Source organism: Dipodomys merriami, unplaced genomic scaffold (assembly GCF_024711535.1).
Source record: "Dipodomys merriami isolate MVZ:Mamm:240054 unplaced genomic scaffold, mDipMer1.0.p SCAF_4, whole genome shotgun sequence".
Taxonomy (NCBI): domain Eukaryota; kingdom Metazoa; phylum Chordata; class Mammalia; order Rodentia; family Heteromyidae; genus Dipodomys; species Dipodomys merriami.
Genome location: NW_027205603.1, coordinates 69,704,434 through 69,725,060, shown reverse-complemented (window position 1 = coordinate 69,725,060; position 20,627 = coordinate 69,704,434).

Sequence of the window (20,627 nt, the reverse complement as noted above, 5' to 3'; positions counted from 1 at the left end):
GCTTTTCTTGAAAATGTCTCCCATTTCCCCAATCTAGGGCTTGAACTCAGGACCAGGGTACTATCTGTAAGTTTCCTTTGCTAAAGGATAGCATCCTACCACTTTTTGGTAGTTTATTGGAGATAAAAGTCTCATGGACAATCCTGGTCAGGCCAGCTTTGAACTGTGATCCTCGGATCTCAGCCTCCTGAGCATAACTACAAGTTTCATGAGGTTGCTTTATATTTTATTTCCCCAGGGTAACAGATAAACCAAAAGGCTTGATAGAAGTACAGACCTTGAGGTCTCAGAGGGCCGAATGCATTTTAACAAAATGGTCAAGTAACTTGTAGGCATTGAAGTTTGAAAGGCTTAATAAGGGTGAAAGAAGTGAAAGAAACTAGAGCCATTCGAACAAGGGCAGTGATGGATTTCACAATGAGAGGTGCTGGAGTATGTATTTCCTCACCAAGGATAAGGCCTTTAGAGGCATGAAGCCATAAGGAGAAACAGAAAGGCTCTTCATAAAACAAGTATTTTGAGGTCACTAGGGAACAGTATTAAGAATAGAAGGAGTGAAGAGGCTGATTTGAGTAGGAGGAGAAGCATTTTCCTCTATGAAAAGAGATGATAAGGTAATGGAACCCTGTAGGAGGAAGAGCCACCTCATGACCCCTGTCTAACAGAAGAAATGGAAAGAAGGAAGCTTGATGAAACTGTAGGCAGTTCATTTCAATAGGGTTGGAAAACAGCTTCCAAAATAGTGTTGGAAAAGAGCTGCCACATCAAATCTGAATTCCAAAGCAGCCATAGAAAGCCTGAAGTCCAGAATTGTGACTTTCTGAAGATCTATTGATGTTCAATGTGGATTGGAATCATGTATGTAAATAGAAGAATTCCTTGAGTTTTCTCTGTGTGAAAATAATACAGTGAAAACCACCATGCAGCTTAACATGTCGGGACAGAAGGAGCAGATTGAATTGATGAGAATGGAAGAGGTAACCCTGACAAAGTAGCACTGGGGCCTTAAATGAACATGCTAAATTGTACCCCCCTCCTTTTCTACAGCCTTTTGAAGTTTAGAACATTGAAAAACAAAACACCTTTTCTATTAGTAGGTGACTTTACAGCTGCTATGTAGTTCAGACTACAATGCTTGTATATGTAAATGAGAACACCCAGGAAAATTGGATTCTTCTTTCAAGTTTACCTATGTCCCCTAAATTGAATTTACAAGTTGTGTGATAGAAATATTGTAGGTTGGGTTCCAGACCACTTAGATGAAGAGAATGGTGTAATAAAATGTATAATAAACCTTTTGTTTTCTGAATGCCTATAACTTGTGCTTACACTATTCTGTGTGAAATAACAGTACATTTTAAAAAGTGTATATGCCTTCATTAATACCTTATTGCTAAAAAAATGCTGATAATCTTCTGAGACCATCTCAGAATCCTAATTGTTTTTCTTGGTAGAGGGACTTTTATTGACATTGATATTGCTGACTGCTCAGGGTAATACTTGGTAAGGGGTAGAGAAACTGGCAGTTTCCTAAAATAAGACAACAATGAAGTTTGCCACATGAATTTATAAATTGGATCCTTTTTATGGAAATGTCTTGGTAGCTGGTAATGCAAAACTAGAGTCAAGCCTCTCAAACGTTGTTGCTGTTTATCAATTAAATGTCTATAATATTCTAAATCCTTACTTGCCATTACAACAATATTCATAGGATCTTTTCCAGAAGTAAAGCCTATTTCAAGAAATCACCTTCATTCAGCCATCATGGTAAATAAATAAGGCCAAAGAAGATGTGGGTATGGCTGAAATGGTAGAGTATCTGCCTAGTATGAGTGAGGCTGTGTGTTTAAACCCCAGAACTGCCAAAGAGAGAAAGGAAGGGGCACTTTCTTTGCTCACTCTCATCTGTTCAAACTTACATTGTGAGATTGTAGCAGTTGTATAACATCTGCAACCTTCACTCCCAATTCTAGACCTCTTGCTATTTTCTCTTTCTTTCTTTCCTTCTTTCTTTCCTTCTTTCTTTCTTTCTTTCTTTCTTTCTTTCTTTCTTTCTTTCTTTCTTTCTTTCTTTCTTCTTTCTTTCTTTCTTTCTTTCTTCTTTCTTTCTTTCCTTCCTTCTTTCTTTCTTTCTTTCTTTCTTTCTTTCTTTCTTTCTTTCTTTCTTTCTTTCTTTCTTTCTTTCTTTCTTTCTTTCTTTCTTTCGGTGGGTCATGTGTCTTAAACTCTGGGCCTGAGCACTGTCCCTCAGCTCTTCAGCTCAATGCTAGCATTCTACCACTTGAGCCACAGCACCACTGTCAGTTTTCTGGTGGTTTATTGGAGATAAGAGTTTCACGGACTTTTTCTGCCCGGGCTGTCTTTGAACCATGATCCTCAGATTTCAGCCTCCTGAGTAGTACCCGGCCCTTTTGCTCTTTTCATATCTGAAGTTACTTCCCACACTGAAGTCTTGAAATTTGCAGTTACCCTTGAAAGTTAGAAGCAACTTTTTCCAAACTTCTCAGTGTTGATTGATATTTTGATCTCCCTCTGAGAATCATGAAGGTTCTTTTTTTTATTATTTGTCTAGGATCTAATTCTTAATAAGTTTTTATTGTGAAAATACTGTACAGAGGGATTACAGTTACATGAGCAAGGTAATAAGTACATTTCTTACCCAGCATTGTTGCCTCCTCCTTTGTTGTTCCCCTACCATCCTTTCCCTCCCAAATTGTAAAGTTCATTTTTCAACATTGTGTCTTGTACAACTCATTGTTGCAATGGGTCAACCTGTATCCCTGTTTAAACAATTTGTTTTTTCCCTTCCCCTCCCCAAATTATACCAGCATTAAATACAGTGAAAACAGGGGTTATACCATGGGGGAGGGACATACAAAGCAAAAAAAAAATCACATGGTACCTTATAAATACACTAGATATAGCAAGAAAGAAAAAACCACTTGTGTCCCTATCTTGGGGTTCATTTCGCTTAACATCATCTTATCTGACGTTCTCTGCTTGTCCCAGACATATACTAGACAACAAATGCTGGAGGGGATGTGGCCAGAAGGGAACCCTACTGCATTGTTGGTGGGAGTGTAAACTTCTTCAACCACTTTGGAAAATAGTATGGAGGTTCCTCAAAAGACTCCACAGAGAGCTCCTCTATGACCTAGCAATCCCACTTTTGGGCATTTACCCAAATGTTTACAAACAAGACCACACTAAAGCTACCAGCACAACTATGTTTATTGCAGCGTTATTTACCATAGCTAAGATATTGGAACCAACCCAGATATCCCTCAGTAGATGAATGGATCAAGAAAATGTGATAATTATATGCCTCCATCAGAAAGAATGACATTGCCCCATTTGTTAGGAAGTAGAAAGACTTGGAAAAATTATATTAAGTGAAGTAAGCCAGGCCCAAAAAAACATAGGTCCCATGGTTTCCCTTATTTGCATGAATGTTCTTAATGACATCTAGAATGAATAATCCTTTCCAGAAAGTATCCAATTATTTTGCCCAAATTCATTCATTAAAGGAAATCACTGCAACCTTATAAAATGTGTTTGTGTGTGCGTGCATGTGTGTGTGTGCATGCCAATCCTGGGGCTTTAATTGAACTCAGGGACTGGGTGCTATTCCTGAGCTTTTTTGTTCAAGACATGACTTTGGCCAGGCATCGGTGGCACATATTGGTAATCCTAGCTACTCAGGAGCCTGAGATCTGAGGATCACAGTTCAAAGCCATCCCAGGCAAGAAAGTCCATGAAACTCCAATAAACCACCCAACTGGACATGGCACTGTGGTTCAAGTGGTAGAGCACTAGCCTTGAACTGAAGAGCTGAGCGACAGCGCCCAGCCCCAGAGTTCAAGCCCCATGACAAACAACAGCAACAAAAGACAAGGACTCTACCACTGAAGCCACAGCTCAAGGAAGAGAAGGGAGAGAAGAGAGAAGAAGAAGAGGAAGAGAAGGAGGAGAAGGAACAGGAGGAGGTGGAAGAAGATGATCATTAAAAGTCAAAATGGCTCTTTGATCCTTGGGCTGCAGAGAATGGGTGTTATGTTAACAGTCAAGAAAACAAGAATAATTTTATTGCACATCTCCGTCTGAGCTCTTGAATGACCAGATGCTTTGAAAATGAGCAACAATATTGTGAAAAGAATATTTTTCTCTGAACAGAAAGTCTCAACACCAGACTTAAAATATTTCGCAAACCCTGTTATAAACAGATGTGCTGTCGTCCTGGCTTCACAGATCCATTTGGATTAGTACAATTCTTAGGTGCACTAACATTTTCAGGATAGCAAACGAGCATTGCTTTTGACTTAACATCACACATTCCATTTGCCCTTGCCAAGAGAATCAGACTGCCCTTGGAAGATTTGAAGCCAGACACTAACCTCTTAGTTATGGGAGACCTACATGGCATTTTCTTCCACAAAGAGAAAGTAATTATGTAAGGCTTGAATTGCCCGAGCCTGTTTCATCCACTGAAAGCTGAGGGATGCGTATAGTCACCTTCATCTGTCATCTTAGCAAATCTTTTGGACACTTTTCTGAATGTCCCCCATAAGACCAGTTTCACCTCATTTTTTTCTTATGATATGGAGTCCCTCTTCTTTCCTTAAACCTTATGAGCCAGTCTCAGGGAGCATCAGGATTTTCTTCCACAGCTCCCTCTTCTCTTCTCAGCCTGCATAGCCTTGAAGGAATTGGTGCTTTGCTCTGGAGTAGGCCTTGGCTTAAGGAAATGTTGTGGCTGATTTGATCTGTTAGTGATACGGCTGTTCTGTTTCCTTCCACCCTGTGCTCATTGAAGTTAGTGCTTTTCATTTCCTTCAAGAACTTTTCCTCTGTATTCACAACATGGCGATATGGCAGCAAAAGTCCAGCTTTCAGGTTATCTGTTTTCTACATACCTTTTCCCCCAAGATTCATCATTTCTACTTTTTTAACATAAAGTGAGAAATGCATCATTCTTTTTTTTTTTATATTTAGACACTTAAAGATCGTTGTAGGGCTATTCATTGATCTACTTTCAATAGTGATATGTTTCAGGGAACTTAGAGTTCAAAAAAATGAATAACTGGATAAAAGCCTGTAAGACAGTAACAAAATACATCACATTTCCTGATTAAGCTTTCTGCCTATCATGAGGAAGGTTTGTGGTATACCCTAAAAACAATTACTGGTCACACATCATCATAGCAAACATATCATTTTTAAGTGTTTGAGATCTATGAAAAGTACCCAACTATTACAGATATAGGGCATAAACCCTTGTGCCCATAGATTTGCCCAAAACTTGGTCATCACAAGGTTCAACTTATAAAAATCAGAATTCTGGGGCTGGGAATGTGGCTCGGTGATACAGTGCTTGCCTAGTATGCATGAAGCCCTGGGTTTGATTCCTCAGTACCACATAATAAAGCTGGAAATGGCACTATGTCTCAAGTGGTAGAACACCAGCCTTGAGAAAAAGAAGCTCAGAGACAGAGTTTAGGCCCAGACTACAAGCTATAACAAAGCTATGTAGCAAGCTATTGCAAAATATCATTTTAAAAAATCAGAATTTCTGCACAGCATTTTACATGTATTTACTTTTTTTTTTGGTCGGCCGTGGGGTTTGAACTCTGTCCCTGCGCTCTACCACCACAGTACCACTTCCAGTTTTCTAGTGGTTTATTGGAGATAAGAGTCTCATGGGGGCTAGGAAGGTGGCTCAGTGGTAGAGTGCATGCCTTACATGCCTGAGGCCCTGGGTTCGATTCCTCAGCACCACATAAGCAAAAAGAAAAAAAGCCGGAAGTGGCACTATGGCTCAAGTGGTAGAGCGCTAGCCTTGAGCTGAAGAGCTGAGACCAGTGCCCAGGCCCAGAGTTCAGGCCCCACGACCGGACCCCCCCGCAAAAAAAAAGAGTATCATGGATTTTCTTGCCCAGGCTGGCTTTGAACCCCGATCCTCAGATCTCAGCCTCCTGAGTAGCTAGGATTACAGGCGTGAGCCACCAAGCCACCGCTACTTGGCTTCTATTTACTTTTGTTTACATTGCAGTTGTCTACTCAAGTAGACAACCTGTTCTCTCTCTTACTTTGATAAACTCTTTGCATCAGGAATCAAATTTACTTAGGTTACCTTATTGTTGTTGTTGATTTGGTTTTCTTGAATCACAAAGAAACATCATGCTAAAGGCATATTTGAATCCCAATTAAGTGTCAGGTGATTCTAACTACCCTTTTCTGTGCAGACTATAAGCTCATCAAGTTCTTGTTCTGTTTTTATCTTCCTGGGTATATTTTCAGTTCCTGGCACAATCTTGAAGTAATGAATGGGTGATTGGTAGAATGAATGGACATAACCCAAACATAAAAACTCATGCAAAAAAGAAAAACATGCAGTAACTCAAAATGGTATATCAAGTCACTTTTTAATATTTACATTTCAATATAATTTATATCTCAATATATTGTTTCAATATAATTTATTCATATATCAATAAAAATATCTTCCTGCTTTTAACAAGATTATAAAGATAGATTTTTCCCAAACATTAAAGATCTCATGCAAAAGAAAAAAAATCAGAATATCCAAGTGCTAACAAGAGGCATGTGGCTTACATTTCCTTAGAATTGAACAGTATTAAAAATACAAGGAAAATCAATTATAAACATTAAATCCTAGCCTAAAAATACCATTTGATATTTGAAATGCCCGTATGCAAGCTGTGACTAACAGAGAATCAGTATTTGGAGAGCAACAATCTTGTGTGAAACTGTTCTCCCCTTCACTCCAGGAGGGGAGACTTAGAGGCTAGCAAGACCATTCCTAAGTGCCTTGGGGTGGGGAAGAGGAAACAGAAGAATTTCTATTATTGTATGAAAACAAAAGTTCCCACTGTAGTCTCTCTTGGACTGATATTCCTTTGTGGGGTTGTGGGTTAAGAAAAAGAATAGGCCTCTTGGACAAGAGGGGGCTGGTAGAAAGAAAAAATATCAGTAACTTGTTGACTGACTCCAGATAGATCTATGTCAAGACACTGCGGAGTCTCCAAGATGGAAGCTCTGTCTCCAGGGAGAGGGTTCTGGGAGAACCTGTAATTCTGTGGAAAGTCTCCCCTACCACCACCACCTTCTTCTTTCTTCTTTCTCATCTCCTCCCTCTCTTCATTCTTTCTTCCTCCTGGTATTTCTTTTTCTTCCTCTTCTTTTTCCCCACCATCTTTTCATCCTTTACACTTCATATTACTTATTCTTCTTCCTCCTTTCTTCCTTTTTCCTTTCTTTCCTCCTCCTCCACCTTCTTCTTTCTCTTCTTTCTTTCTCCTTCTCCCTTCTCCTTCTCCTTTCATTCTTTTCTTCTTTCTTTCTCTTTTTCTTGCTCTTCTTCTTCTTGTTGTTGTTCTCCTCCTCCTCTTCCTCCTCCTCCTTCTTTGCTGCTGCTTCCTCATCTTTTCTTCTTCTTCTTCTTCTCCTCCTCCTTCTCCTCCTTCTCATCTTTTTTCTCCTTCTCCTCTTCTTCCTTTTTTCTCTTTCTTTTCTTCTTTTTTCTTTTTCCTTCGCCCTCCTCCTTCTCCTCCTCCATCTTCTTCCTCTTCTTTCTTTCTTCTCCTCCTCCTCCTCCTCCTTCTCCTTCATCTCCTCCTCCTTCTACTACTCCTTCTTTCTTTCTCTCAATATCCTTTTTTCTTTCTTTTTTCTTTCTTTCTCTTTTCTGCTTCTTCTCCTCTCTCTCCTTTCCTCTTCTTCCTCTTTCTCCTCCTCTGCCCCTTTCTCCTTCTTCTCATCCTTTTCCTCCTACTCCCTCTCTTTCCCATACTCTCTCTTTCCATGTGATCATGTTTGGCTCCCTGCACAGACCAAGCTAGAAACATTGAATACTTAGCACCTCAGTAGTTTAAAACAAAGGATAGATATTTATAGATAAACATGTCCCCTTTCCCTCTTTGATAAATATACTTCTGGACATATTTTAAACTATTTCCCAGATTCTTCAGCAGAACTGATTTTCACTTAATTACATCAGTAATTTTCATGCTATTACACCATTTATTCCCTTCTCTTGCATGTCTCATTTCTATTCCTTTTTAATTTTTATTTTATTGTAAAGTGTTGTACAGAGAGGGGTTACAGTTAACTAAGGCAATGAGTACATTTCCTGACAATGTTACCCCCACCCTCATTTTTCTCCCACTTTCTCTCCCCCCTGATTCCCCCTCCAAATTGTAAAGTTCATTTCCAACATAGTGTCTTGTGAGTATCACTGTTACATTGGTTCACCCTTTGTCCTTGGTATCACCATTTTGTTGTTGCCCTTTCCTTCTCCAAATCAGACACACATATATTCAAGACACTGGATCCCAAAATCAAAAACAATGACATCAGGGGATAAACCAAAGGAAAAGAAAAAAAAAAGAAAAAAGAAATAACTTCACAAAGTACATTAAAAATTAATAAAACCCTATGGTTTCCATATCTTGGAGTTCATTTCAATTAGTATTATTTTATTTGGTCATATGAACATAGCTATTAAACTATTGTGATCCTCTGTTAGGACTATCCTAGATATATACTGATTGTTACAAATGAGAGAACCTACGGAGCTTACTTTTCTTTGGGTCTGGCTTACTTCATTTAATATGATTTTTTTCTAAGTCTTTCCATTTCCTTATGAATGGAGAAAGGGGAGATGTCATTCTTTCTGATGGAAGCATATAATTCCATTGTATATACATACCACATTTTCTTGGTCCATTCATCCAACGAGGGGCATCTAGGTTGATTCAATATCTTTAGCTGTGGTAAATAATGCTGCAATGGGCATGGTTGTGCTGGTAGCTTTATTGTGGCCTTGTTTGTGATTGTTTGGGTAAATGCCCAGGAGTAGGATTGCTGGCTCATAGGAGGACTCTGTGTTTAGTCTTTTGAGGAACCTCCATACTACTTCCTAGAATGGTTGAACAAGTTTACATTCACACCAACAGTGTAGTTCCTTTTTGGCGATATCCCCTCCAGTATCTATTATTATTGTGTTGTTGTTTTTAATTTTATTTTTAAGGTGATGTACAGAGGGGTTACAGTTACATACATAAGGTAGTGAGTACTTTCTTGCCTAACTTGTAACTCCCCTCCCTCATTTTCTCCCACTTTCCCTGGCCCCCCAATCCTCCCACAAATTGTACAGTTTATTTTTAACATATTGTCTTGTGAGTATTGCTGTTGCATTGGTTCACACTTTGTCTTTTGTCTCATCATTTTGTTGTTCCCTTTCCCTTCTTCCCTAATTCAGATAAATATATATACAATACCCAGGGTACCAAAATCAAATACAGTGAAAATAGGGGATAAACCATAGTGGAAAAAACACAAAGGAAAAAAGAAATCATATAGTACATTAAAAACAACAACAAAGGAAAACCTCTTGTTTACAATGGACATTCTGACTGGGGTGAGGTGGAATCTCTGTGTGTATATTTTACTGTTTTTTCCTAAAATCACTTCTAATATAAATAACATACATTTCTTCCAAGTTATCAAACTTATTAGCATAAAGGTTTGAGAAGTATTCCTTTATAATGCTCTGAATCTTGGTTGTTTCTGTGGTGATGTTTCCATTCTCATCTCTGAGTTTGTTTATTTGGGTGTGTTCTCTTTTTTCTCTGATAAGATTTGCTAAAGGTCTGTCAATTTTGTTAATGTTTTTGAATAATCAACTCTTTCTTGATTCTATGGTTTTTTGGATTCTAATTCATTTAGTTATGATTTAATTTTAATTATTTCTTTCCATCTACTGGATTGGGGTGTAGCTTTCTGCTCTTTTTCAAGGAGGTTCAGATGTCTCATTAAATTGTTGGTTTCAGATCTCTCCAATTTGTTGATGTAGGCACTCAGAGCTATAAACTTGCCCCTGAGTACTGCTTTTGCTGCCCCATAGGAGCTGGTAATTTGTATATTCATTTTTGTTGAATATCATGAACATTTGAATTTCCTTTCTAATCTCTTCCATGAACCACTGGTGATTCAACAATGTGTTGTTCAGCCTCCATGTGTTACAGGACTTTCTTTGGTGACTTTTAGTGTTGAGTTCTAATTTTATTCTCTTGTAGTCTGAGAGAATGCAGCACATAACGTTAATGTTTCTGAATTTGGACAAGTTTGCTTTGTGACCTAAAATGTGGTCTATTTTGGAAAATGTTCCATGTACTGCTGAGAAAAACGTGTATTCTGATGCTGCTGGGTAAATACTCGGTGGATGTCTGTTAAACCTAGTTGATCTATGCAGCTGTTTAGATCTGTGGTTTCTCTGTTGAATTTTTGCCAAGTTGATCTATCTAGTATATGTCTGAGACAAGCAGAAAAGTTCAGATAACATGATGTTAAGTGAAATGAACCCCAAGATAGAGACACAAGTGGTTTTTTTTCTTTCTTGCTATTGTATCTAAATATATCTATAAAGTACCATGTAATTTTTTTTGTTGCTTTGTATGTCCCTCCCCCACATTATAACCCCTGTTTCACTGTATTTGATGTTGGTGTAATTTGAGGAGGGGAAGGGAAAAAACAAATTGTTTAAAGCAGGGATACAGGTTGACCCATAGCAACAATGAGATGTACAAGACGCTATGTTGAAAAACAAACTTTACAATTTAGGCAATGGTGGAGAGAGTATAGTTGTGAGATGGGAGGGAAGGGATGGTAGGGGAAAAACGAAGGAGGAGACATCAATCCTTTATAAGAAATGTACTCATCCCCTCTATACAGTATGTTCACAATAAAAAAATAAAAATAAAAAAAGAAATGTACTCATTACTTTGCTCATGTAACTGGAACCCCTACTCTGCACAGTATTCTCACAATAAAAAGCTTATTAAAAATAAATGACATGCATCAAAACCTTTTATCATGTTCCAGTAACCAAACCATACATCCAGAAAAAGGATCAACAGAAGTCCACATTTGTTAAGGTACTATTGTGAAACAGAATATTAATTAATAAGTTAATGGTTGGTTCAATAGGCACAGGCACAAGTGAGAACTACGAAGACAGAAGGCATAGGTGGTTTCTCAAAGAAGTCATCTCTCAAGGACAGGAAATGGTTATGAGATATGAATGGGACAGAAGTCCATTATATATGTACAAAAGAAGCACAATGGAACTTGCCAAATGGAACAAACTTCACTTAAATTAAGTTAAGTAAGCCAGGTCCAAAGAAACATAGGTCCCATGGTCTCTCTTATTTGCAATAACTAGTGTATGTCTGGGACAAGCAGAAAAGGTCAAAAGCTATGTACATATGACCAGATAAGATGATGTTAAGTGAAATGAACCCCAAGATAGGGACACAAGTGGTTTTTCTCTTTCTTGCTATTGTTTCTAAAGTATTTATTATGTACCATGTGATTTTTTTGTTGCTTTGTATGTTACTCCCCCACAGTATAACCCCTGTTTTCACTGTATTTGATGTTGGTATAATTTGGGAAGGGGAAGGGAAAAAACAAAATGTTTAAATAGGGATACAGGTTGACCCATTGTAACAATGAGATATACAAGGCACTATGTTGAAAAATGAACTTTACAATTTAGGTGGGGAGGGGGGGCTGTAGCTGATGAGGTGTAAAGGAAGGGATGGTACGGGAAAAACAAAGGAGGAGGCAACAATGCTAGACAGGAAATGTACTCACTATCTTGCTCATGTAACTGTAACCCCTCTGTACAGTATTTTAACAATAAATAACTTATTAAAAAAGAAAAAGAAAATAGTAAAGAAAAGGAATATTAATGGGTGAATGTGTTATATATATATGTATATATCTTCTATTGTAATGAAACTCCTTGGTATTATTAATTTCTATGCTAACTTAATAAACTGAAAGGAAACTAGTAAAATGAAATAAGTAAATGCCAGTCATAAACCAGATTTTGTTTCTGTTATCATCATTCATCTCTTTCTAACATTTTGTTAAATGTGCCAGAATGTACTCAAATACACAACAGAAATCTAGAGAGAAAGATTTATGCCCATTGGTATTAGAGGGGAAGAGTTAATCATGATCCTTCTTGAGGATGGCCTTAAGAATTCAGAAATTCCCCAGAGGGAAATTAGATGCAAATTAGAGTAGCATTTCATACTGGCTGCCCTGACAAGAAGTTGCTTCCACAGATATAATACTGGAATATTTAAATACCAAGAGAGAATTATCAATATTTTCAGGTTTACTCCACAGTAAAAGGCTCTACAAATTAGTGATGGTATCTACACAAACCAGTGACCTACTTATTCCCAACCTTCCACTCTACCATTTTTGCACACTGCTCACTGCCCCATTGCCACATCCCTGTGACACTCCTATTGCTCCAACCTCACTGTTGGCAGATTGGCACTATATTTAGTCCTTCAAATCATGAAACTCTATAATTCAATCTCTTTTTTTTAAATTTTTGTGCCTATTCTGGGACTTGAACTCATAGCCTGGGCACTGTTCCTGAACTTTTTGCTCAAGACTAGAAGTGGTGGAGCCATAGCTCCCCTTCTTTTTTTTCTGTTTGGTTTTGGTTTTGGTTTTTTTTTTTAAGGTGTGAGTGAGAGAGAGAGAGAGAGAGAGAGAGAGAGAGAGAGAGAGAGAGAGAGAGAGAGAGAGAGAGTGTGTGTGTGTGTGTGTGTGTGTGTGTTTAATTGGAGAGTCTCATGGTCTTTTTTGGCTTAGCTGTCTTTGAACCATAATCTTCAGATCTCAGATTCCAGAGTAGCTAGAATTAGAAGCGTGAGCCACCATCACCCAGAAAAACCATACAACTCAATCTTCAAAGTTATTACATAAAAACTCAGGATAGTTTCTAGCAACTCAATGTTAAACATTTACTTGACTTAAAATATTTCAAGATGTTTTGTTGTTTTCCAATATAAAAACTTTATTTCTACAAGAAAAATTTTTGTAAATATTTATTTCAAACTGTCATATTGTTTTGCATGGATGCACTGAGTGTTCTGCTCCGTGAGATCCCAGGGTCAACAGGCTGCATTTTCATCTGGATTTTCCGGGTCCTCTTCTAAACATACCATTGGCAGAACTTAGTTCTTCAAGGTTGTAGAACTGAAGTTCCATTTTCTTGCTTGATGGTGAGTGATGGTCATTGTTAGCTCCTGACCACCCTCATTGAAGATTATCTGAACAGACTTGACCTAACTGCACAAGCTCATTAAACATGAGTCTAGATGTCAGAGGAAGGAGAACAGTCTATCACACTGAAAGTCTTGGGAATTGTACAGGGCAAGTACTACAGGAGAAAGAGAAACATGGGTTCACCAAAAATTCTGCCTATCATGGAAGACTATAATACTGTGCTAGAAGGAAAAGAATCTTCAGCTTTAAAAATGATATGTATTCAGTCAAACATTGTTTTATCTGTCATCTGTCTCATCATCTAGCTTATCTGTCCTTTTTGCCTCTAAGTATCTATTATCTACTTTATCTATCTCCCCTCTGTCTCTCCATTGATCTGTTTGTCTAATTTAACCTATCATTTATCATCTATCTTATCTATCCTATATCTATTTATCTATCTATCTATCTATCTATCTATCTATCTATCTATCTATCTATCTATCTATCTATCTATCACCTATATATCTATCATCTTTCCCAAGGCCAGTGACTCAACATTGATTTTTACACTCAAAAATTATTTTCACTTTTTTAAATTATCCACTCAGTTATTAAATTGAGATATGCTTTACTTCTACCCTACTTGCTGCTTTGTTTTCAGAATAAAAATGAGATGTGAGTACTTACTATAAGTCTTATTTCATACATCATACATGCAGGTTATCCAGGAATAATGTCATATTTTCCATTTGAAACAAAATTTATTTTTTTCCTATCAATCTTTACAAAGCTGACAGAAAAACTGCCTTAGTAACTTTCTCCTCTCCCTCCACACAGTATAAAAGTTCTGTAGACATATTAGGGGCCCAAACTCCCAATATTCTATTTTATATCCTATTCCATAGAATTGACCTGAAGACACTCCCTCACTATTCATGCTTCTGTCCACCTTTGCCAAGCATATATGACACTTTGGGCTAAAAATCAAGAAGAGCAACCCAACCAGGAAAGGCCTGCCCAAAATAACCACTTGGGAAAGGAAGCCTCTTTCAAAGGATGCTGACATATTGTGAGGAACAAAACAAAAATTTCCACATTAAATTTTATGTTTGTCAAGGGGTATAAGGAATTACATTAAATAACCTCTTCAGTACAGGGCACACTCCCCAGAAGCTCCCTACTGCCCTATCTAAGAAATTGGTCTTCCTTAGAGGTACATTGGCTAGAGCAACTTTCTGGAAAACAAATAGTCTCAGTAACCCCCAGATCTTAAATACAAAATGAGATGAAGGAACTATTAAAATTAATTCAAACTTTAAAATTTATATTCTTCAAAGTAGAGGTAGAAAAAGCTTATCTTTCTCTTGAATGAGAGAAGAAAAGGAAATACAGAGGAAAAGATATACATTAATATCTACAAAATTATTTTGCTATCCACAGCTTTTAAAACTACATAACTAGCTCTCCTTTCCCCTGGTATCAACTCTAATTAGGCTGGAAGCCTTTCCTCTGTTCGCGAGTGATTACTAGATAAACAAGGACTGTGTTTAGAACCAGGAGGTCTGAAAGTGACCTGATTTACCTCATTGATTTGTCTGTCTGTATGATCTCCTGAATTTTCAATAGAATTTTGCCTATCATAGATGCAAACAAAGAATATAATACTGTGCTATAAGGAAAATAATCTTCAGCTTTAGAAAAGATGGCTTTGTTTTTCTCTGTCATCTATCTCATCTATTATCTAGCTTATCTATCCTATCTGCCTCTATCTACTTTATCTATGCTGTTTATCTGTCCCCTTGTCTAGCACACCCTATTGTCTAACTGTCTGGTCAACTGATAAAAAGGGATTCAATCAATTGTTTGATTGCTACATTTTCTCACATGGATTGCCTGAATCACAAGCTATTTGTCTAGAGTCATGTTCATATACCTAAGCCATTGCAGCAGTACCTTACAGACATTGTGTCAAGATACACTATGTTTATGTTTGAAAATGCCATAAGTAAATACATTGAAAGCTGTTTAATATAGAAACAGAAAAAAGAGCAATATATTAGGTCTATCTGATTAAATTACAATATATACACATGCACAGTGAAAAATTCATTGTACAATTAATGGACACTAGCAAAATATAAAAAAATGAGTGTAAGTAAAGTAAAACAGGTTCTGTTGTGTTGTGGTTATCAACAGAGAGAAAATAAGGGCGAAGGTAAAGGTGGGATGGAGGATGAGTAGATGAGAGATGAAATGAGCTTTATCAGAGTTCTTGTATGCACAATGGCAATGTCACACTGAAATCTTGTACAACTAGAATTTGATAACAAAACAAATCTCTAAAAAGGAAATAAAAATGCAGAGTGGGATGTAATCAATGGTGGTGTGTTTGTATAGCAGGCAAAACATCCTGGGTTCAGTTTCCAGCACTGACAAAAGCATGAAATAAAGCTATGAATTTTTTTGAATGACCATATAATAAGGAATATTTGTGTCTTGATTCCTGGCCCAGTGTCCATTACTCTACATTCATGAAAAATGTGTATGACCCATTACCATGGTGAAGGAAATCTTTGTTGCTTTTATATCTTTAGAGCTTTCCAAACAAGCATTGATAAAACAGTTCAGACTCCTGAAAATACAGCATTAAAAGATTAGCCATAAAAGATACTTATCAGCTTACCATGTCATATCAATTCATAATTGGCTTACAAGTCTTTGCACCCCATTTTTCTTTCTGTGCAAAAGGTTCCTGGTTCATTGTCTATGAAATGCACTCTCTTTGTTCAGATCCTTGAAAAATAAAGAACTCTTTTTTATACTAATTTTGTATGAACATGATATTAGTTATGAGCATCAGTGTATAATTCTACTGTACTGAACGTTTGTGTGTTCACTAAAGAGGAGAAGAAATTGTCTATAATTTGAAAATTTAAAAAAAAACTGGAAGAAAACCAAAAGATATGTCTATGGGTGGGGAAAGGGCAGGGGACTGAATCCAGGGCCATATGAATGCAATATAAATGATTTGCCAGAACAGCTGTAGCTCTCTCTAGCTTGGATTTCATGAAAGCCTTCCTTATATATAATAGAGATTGTGACTTGTGATTTCGTTAAGCCCTGCTACTGCTAAAGCTGTGCATATTTCTTTACATATTTCATCATTTGAAGTTACCTCTAGTTCTGCTTGGTCTCTATCTGCCATTTCGAATATAGCTTGGATATACTAGAGTGCTAAGAGCTGGACCAGAAATGTATCCCAGCCAGATTTTTCCAAGTGTGATTCCTGAAACATAAAATTCCATTTCTTTGTGCCTTTGGATCTGACTGTCTGGGATGTCTTCTATTTTTATACCCTGTAACAAGCTATTCAGAATTGCCATAAAATCCTCTAAGACTTTGATGAAAACTAGTTATGGTCTACTTTCTATTATTCTCACAGCTCTAGCTTTGCTTCTCAATGTTATAGCTTCCCATTGCCACAAAACTAATTAGAACTAGAATGACATTTTCCTCCTTAAAACATTCCAGTGGTTTGCTCTTTGTCACCTTGAGTGTTAAGTTCATTCTGTCAGCATGAAAAATAAAGCTCTCCACAATTTGGCCTTAACTACCTAACCAACTTTCTTTCTTGGCTTTAATTTCTAGTACTCTGATGTATAATTTCACCCTATTTAAACCATAAGATTTCACAATCAATGTCCTTAAGGGGAGGTATATGTGATCATGGTTCTTTAAAAATTGGCTTTTCAAAGTACCTGGCATATGTACTAGAATGTCATATATATTTGTTACACTTTAGAAACTAGACTCAAACCCTAAAAGAATGATTAGCAGTAATGCTCAATGTTATTTCCTCCATCAAAGGCAGCAGTAGAATTACAAAAATCATTACTGAGGAATAGTACATGTGCTCCTCTTGGATATTTAATGTCTATGACCAAAACAAACAATATTTCTTGACCCTTGCTTAATTGTATTATTAGGTTGAGTCTCTAAAAACATGCCTGAAATTTAAAACTTCTCCCTAACTAACCACTACTTATTGGCCTTAAATAATAGCCATAAAGTTACATTCAAAGAGGATATTTTTTACTTTAAGGATTTCTGTGTAACACAATGGAAATGTTTCAAAGTAGAGATCCAAATTTCACTACATTTGCAATTCACAACGGCACTTACAAGATGCCAATAACTTCTAATGCTATAATACTTGAAATTCCAAATTCAAGTCAATATTTATGGAGCACCCACAGAGTGGAAAATGTTGTGGTGGCACCATGCATAAAAACAAAGTAAGCATTTTATTACAAAGAATGAACAATTCAGGTGGGACACCCCTGTGTCAGACCCAAGAATCATGCTAGTCAGTTGGATATAAAATTGAATGGCATGTTAATAAGAAAATTCCCCACATGAGTATTTCTTCTTCCCACAATAGTAATGTCTTTCCCATAATTCTGTCACATGGAAGATGCTGAGGAAGGTGTGTTGCACTGTCCTGAGATTCAGATGAGAGGTCCTCATCAGTCCCACCTTGTCAATAAAAGACTAAGGCACAATTCCCAGTTTCCATTTGGCTAACGGTGGTTAATCTTCCCTTGTAACCTAGCAGAGTCTGATTCTAAAGACCAGATGGGAACTGTCAAACAAAGAAGGTAAAAAAAATGCTATTCTAAACTTTTGGGGAGAGTGCCTCAAGTTGAAAGGTATAACCAATGATATATACGTTATTTCCTAACAGGCTCATACCTGTAATACTAGCAACTCAGGAAGTTGGGTCCTGGAAGATTATGATTTGAAGCTGTAAGATGCAACCTCCAATTAACCAGAAAAATGCTGGACTGGAGGGATAACTCAAATGGTAGAGCACTATCCATGAGCAATAAGCTGAGCAAGTTGAGACTTGAGTTCTGACCCTAAGACCAGCACCAAAAAAGAAAAAAGCCATCCTCCAACTAGGGGAAGCATATGCATATCTGAGCAGCAAATGCCACTGACATGCATGCTTGGACTACTGGTGAATGCAGAAATGCAGAACTGTCAGAGAAGCAGCACAAATGAAACTGCAAATAAAAAGCCACCAAGAGTTCCCCTGATGTTGTAAGTAAGCCTTGGATATGAAAATCCATCTGAATTCCAGTTTAGAAGCCCATTTGGAGGAACATTGATATCTGTAGAAACTATTTGTATTAACATTATTTTCTGGAGTTAAGACAGATGGCAACACACTCAGAATGAATTTTTTAAATGTGTTATAAACAAGGCAGAACAACATTAAAGCATTTCAGAATAAGATACAGCAGTGAGAGTGGGGAATAGAAGACAATACCAAGATAGAAAGTGATTTTTAATAGGATGTACTGAGTAAATAATAATATAGTATGAAATCCTGTATCCACTGAAGGAATTGGTCATTTTCATTGGAAGTATTGACTCAGGAAGCCAATCTTGGGCTAAAAGGTGAAGCATTCCTTTTCTTCTAAGGCTTTAACTTATAACTGTAGAACAGAACGGTATTATAGGTAAAGACGGGATGAAGTTAAGAGCCACCATGCCAGTGTTTATAGTCATTTGCTTGTTTGCATACTGAAGAATGCAAGTAGTAAATGATAAACACTATGTACTGCCCTAAGTGAGGAAGAAACTGATATAGTGTATTCTCTTTATCATTGACTCTGCATTTTTATGGAGGAGGCTTACTAAACCAGTAGTTAAATGATTCACTTATGTGCCTTCAGATAACTCAAGATGCAATTAAGAAAACAGTAGAGTCAGACTGGGAACAATGACAGAAGAGACTGATAGAGAACTCTATCAGGTAGTCACCAAAAGAGGACTTGAATGGCACTTGAATGGCATTAGAACTTTGTGAAGAGAAGGGCAAAGACTCAAGCGAGAAAGAATTCTAGATGAAGAAATGGCAGGTAGAAGCCCTGGAGGCAGGCACCAGCATGGTGTGATGGTGCATGAGAGGCTGGCATAGTCAAATAGAGTGTAGAAGTTAGTGGCACCTAACTTATGCCCTTCCCTGTGGGATACTGAAAGAATTATTGTCCCAGATGCTATGGGAGAGGGGAGAGTTATGCCATCTGATTTATTTTTTAAAGAATTATCCAAGTGTTTCTCCTTTGAGATAAGACTTACAGCTGCATCTGTGATAGCTTGATCCTTTCCTGATACTTTTGTGGCACAAAGCATTTGTTAAACATACTCAAAATTTATTTTAGAAATAACTTCCAGGTAGAGATTTGCAGTCATCCGAGGGTATCTGTGTGGAGGAAAATGTTAGGAAAATAAGGAATACAAACCATCTTTAAAGATGAATTCCATGAAGTAAAATTATTCAGGTGTAAAAGGTTCCATACGGTGAAATCCTGGAGCACAATGCTGTAATGACTGAGTATACTTGTCCACAACACATAGAAATTCCTGAATGACGATCTGAATAAAAATAAATTGATTAGAACAGAACACAGTCAAGTGATTGATGCTTCTGGACTCAGGACCTGCTTCCAAAACTGCCCTTTCTTTTCAGACAACTTAAGTACATTTTTTGCAATGGCAAGGGACACTTCTCACTACCACCAGGACAGATACAACTTCTTGTTGAAGCACTGCGGTCCCAGGAGGAATAAATTCAAGTGATCTGTTACAGATCAGGGCAACTGTGATTAATAACCATAACTGAATACATGAAAACTGTGAAAATAGTAGATCTCAATTAGATTTTAACAAAGAATGATAAGCACAAGAGGTAATACATGTGCTAGTTAGGTTGATTTAGCCATCCTACATTTTGTTACATATATAAACATCATGTTTCATATCATAAATGTATACAATTTGTATTTCTCAGCTAAAACTATTAGATAGCTATGAAAATAATTAAAAAGACATCCATTCCACATACTTCTTTCTTTTTCACTCAGTTCAATCATCTTCTGTATATATGTGTATATATATATATATATATATATATTATTTTGGGGTCTGTTCATGGGGCCGGAACTCTGGGCCTGGGCGCTGTCCCTCAGCTCTTCAGCTCAAGGCTAGCGCTCTACCACTTGAGCCACAGCGCCACTTCTGGCTTTTTTTCTTTTTGCTTATGTGGTGCTGGGGAATCGAACCCAGGGCCTCATGCATGCAAGGCAAGCACTCTACCACTGAGCCACCTTCCCAGCCCCATCTTCTGTATATATAAAAGTCAATTCTCACTATGAATACATATCACATTTTTATTTTGTCTATATTAAATATATTATCATATAAAATGAGCTATATTCAGGATATGTAGAAAAGCTTTTGAAGATAGCTCTTAATTTTTCTATGAAAGCATGCAGTTGAATCAATTCCATTTAACCTTGTATTATCTTGTAAAAGTTAATAAACCTGTCTGGACCTCAGTTTCTTCATAGCAATAACTTCTACCTCTTGTGGACAAAGATAAACAGAGAAACACTATGAAGCCAGGTGTGTAATCCCAGCACTTGGGTGGGAAGCTGAGGTAGGAAGATGAAGAGGGTCAGGTC